The sequence below is a fragment of the Camellia sinensis genome, chromosome 10, assembly GCF_055761805.1.
Source record: "Camellia sinensis isolate YWXY chromosome 10, ASM5576180v1, whole genome shotgun sequence".
NCBI lineage: Eukaryota > Viridiplantae > Streptophyta > Magnoliopsida > Ericales > Theaceae > Camellia > Camellia sinensis.
Window position 1 is genome coordinate 33,321,737 of NC_138970.1, and position 3,989 is coordinate 33,325,725.

A 3,989-nucleotide genomic window follows, 5' to 3' on the forward strand; every position below is an offset into this window, starting at 1 on the left:
GGCCTTCCTAGCCCTCTCAAGATCCTCGATCTTTTCCTACTCAAACTGTTTCAGCACAACCTGTTGTTCGGTATCTGCTGTACTCAAACTGCCCGGATCCCGAGTAAAATTCTTAACACCAGTGCTCTCTGACAGTTCTTCTTGATTCTCGGCCATTCCGGCCACTGCTGATATTCTGACTTCTGATTGCCCCTGTTCTGGCTGAGGTACCTCAACAACATCTGGCTCGTCACTGAGCCACCCAGTATTCTCTATTGATCCACCCAAGTCGAACCAGTTGACAGTCACGTCCCTTGAGTCCTGCTCTTCAAAGAACTACAGATTTGCAATGTCCTCTTCCAGATCTGCTAGGTCATCTAACCCCTGACTAGGTCCATCCTCCCGAACCACACTGATCTCTGCCCCAACCGGCAACTCTACCCTCAGTTTAACTTGATCCGTTGACACGATATAGCCACTCAGGTTGTACGCAAAGCTCCCAGACCCCTCAAGCCCTGAATCAACATTCCCATCTGCCCCCAAAGTCATCCCAGCTCTATCCTCAACAGTCACCACCACCGGTTCAGGTTGGGTTTGGGAGGTGCTCAACATGCACAAGTCCGTGCTGTCCTGGATAAACACCTCAGGCTTGGGTAGGTAAGAGGGTGTGATATATATGCTAGGGTCGTATGGCACAACCCCAGTTTGCATCAGATTGATGTGTTTAGGTGATGGAGCTTGGTTATCTGGTGGGAGTGGGTTGGTTGTGACATTTGGTTTTTCTGGAGGTGCAATCACCTTATTGTCAATAATATCTTGGATCTCGTGATACAGTCTATAGCACTGGTCAGTGTCGTGACCATGTTGTTAGTGAAAGGCACAGTATTTGGCCGAGTTATAGGAAGCAGGAAGTTTGTCTGGTAATGGCCGCGGCTCCAGGGGCTTCAAATGCCCTTTCCTGATTAGAACCCCCAGAGCTTTGGACAGGGGCATGTACAATAAAGTAAAGGTTCTTTGGCCTCGGGGTGGATATCTGGCTGTTTGTGAGCTGGTATTGGACGCACCGGTGAATGGGGTGGCCGTAGGTGTTTTTGGAGTGGTGGTGGTGACCATGCCCACATCGGAAGTTCTGGCAGCTGCAGCACTACTTGTGCCTGCATTTAAACTGCGGGTGAATGCCCTCTTCGGCTGCTCTCTCTCGTGGTCAATCTAACCTTGTTTCATGGCATCCTCAATCTGTACCCCAATCTCGTGTAAATCTACAAAGGTGGAAAGGGGTAAGACGATCATCTTTTGCATTAGCTTAGGTTGGAGGATGCGCACAACCATTCGTATATGATCTTTGTCGACCAGCCTGATGGTCATCATAGAAGCTTTGGCCCTCCAACGAATTACAAAGTCGGAGAAGCCCTCTTTTGGCTCCTATCTGGTTGTCTCGAGATCACGAGTTGGGATCTCGATCTGCGTGTTGTAGGAGAATTGAGCTATAGAGGCCTCAGCTATCTCCTCCCAGCTTCTCTTGACAGAGTCCTCCAGCTTTACGTACCAAATGGCCGCGACACCCAACAGGGTCCGGCCGAAGAGGGAAAGCTTTTGCAACCTGGAGAGGCCCATTGGCTTTAAGATATCTGAGAACAATCGCAGGTGCACCATGGGATCCCCAGAACCGTCAAATCGGTCTATATGCAGCATCTTGAACTGGTCCAGCAAAGTTACCGTTGAGTCGGTGTATCCATCCTCTATATTCGAAATGGAATTAACGCCTTGAGCTTTTTTGAACAGCTTTTCTAACTTGCTCACTTTTAGTGTTGTCGGATCCACCTCAAATTCAAACAGCGTGTCCACTAGATTTGTCGGTGCTTTGGACAGCTGAGGTAGGATTGGGGGTGGAACCGGCCCTGTTGGGACGTCCGTATTCTCCTGGACGTTTGCAGTCTCCCCAAGTGTTGGAACTCTAGGTGAGGGTGGGGGTGGATGCGAAGTAGATGCTCCAACTTGCTGTGGTTGTTGCTGCTGCTGAAGTCTGGCAATCAGTTTTGTCTGTTGAGCCACAACCTCTGCCTGGCACGCAGTAAACTCTGCCTGGCGGGCAGCATCCCGCTGCATGGCTGCATGGTCTCTTGGAGCTAACGCATCATGTCCTCCATACTTTCCATAAGGTACTGATCTAACTGAACAATAGGTGTATCTCCCTCTGCGGTAGAAACGGAAACCTCAGTCTGACTACACACTGGTGGGGTGGATAAGGACTGCTGATCTAATAACCGTTGTACTGATGAATTATGCCTAACTGACCTCCATCTAGTAACCGAGGGTAATGAAAGGAACACCGATTGTCTGTCTATCAGATCCTCGGATCGATGAAGTCTTCGACCTCTGATCCAAAGTGCTTGGGGAATATCTGCCTGCTCGGAGGCAATGATGCTAAACTACCTTGCAAAAAGATAAATAAAGCATAATAAGGAAACAATAAGCAGAAAAATGGACAGCACTTCGGCTTAAATTAAGACAACACACAGTTGACATTGGTAAGCTGAACACACTGTTCTCAATACTGATCACTGTTTCCAAAATCACTGCCCCAAATCTGATACCCCCAGGTAAAACTGATCCCTTCAAATACTGATGCTTGCAGGCTTGATACTCAGACTTGCAAACTGATACATACAACCCTGTAGAGACACACTCTGGCAGCACATATCAAGCAAGTGAGAGCCAAAATACCCCCATGGAGGGGTAGGGTTTCCTTGTCCTATCTTGTCAGGAGCTAGGGTTTCACTATGCACGCAGCGGTTTCAAACAACCTACAACCGGGTAAGCAACCTGTCCTAGTTTGAAATGGTCACTATGGTTTCCGATATGCAACTAGGTCTAGGTCAAATGGTCGAAAACGGTGCCTCGGCAACAACCGAGGTTTGTGTTCCCATCGTGACAGAGCCCGTAACCGGTCAGCCTTATGGAACGCAGCCTCCGGCAAACCGTTCAAAAATAGCAGATGGCAAACACGGTGACTTAGGCGCACCATTGCAAATGCAATGCAAAGAAACACATATGTGTAGACAAAACAAGATATCATGAGTCGAGTCAAGTTCTCTAAATCCCCAGCAGAGTCGCCAGAAACTGTAGACCGCCCCGAACTCCGCTCCGTACGGGAGGGCGCGAATTGTTGTTCTAGCTACTACAGTTCGGACTCCTGTCACAGTTCTGAATCTAATCTCACAAAGTGTAATGCAAGACTAATAAATCACCAAAGAGTCCAAATCCGGCAAATCGTTTTGAAAAATCGATTTTAATAAAAAAGCGCCGAACATGGACTACTTTGCCAAATTTCAGAGTCGCCACCTAAATATTTTATTTTTGGGAAATTTAGGAAACCCTGACTCGTGCCTAAGGCCACGTGTCCGTCATCACCAGAGTTGCCTCGGCTCGGGAACTTGGGTACGAGAGGGGAAGGTTCTTAAATGAGCACCCTCGCTCGCCCGATCAAAGGATCAGCCTCTACTAACATGATATGTTGTTTTTGAAAACACATGTGTTCTTATTCCGATTTATTAGCTAACTTACTACATGATGCACGCAGCATACAAGTATACACTAAATCGCTTGATTTGGAGCAAAACATCTCATGTTTGCTTGTTTGAAAATGGTTTGAAAGTGCTACTCGCAAGTACGCTAAGTTGCGGATTTGCCACCCTCAAGTGGGCTTAAAACACACATTTTGATGAATTGTTCCAATTCAAGCAATAAAGCCTTCATCCACAAGCATTTATGCAATTATAGCAGTTAAGGAAATAGCCTCATGGCAAGCATGCTATCATGGCAACACTCACACTCATGCAAGGATGCTAAAGCGTAAAAGCTTACCAAGTACTCTGAGCCAAAACAAAAACTATGTTAGAAATCAATGCATGACCCTAGCTATGTCAAGAATGCCTAATGCAACACATGCAAAATGCAACTAAGATAGGCTCGGCTATTCTAAGATGTCATGTGAATGCAACTTGATAACA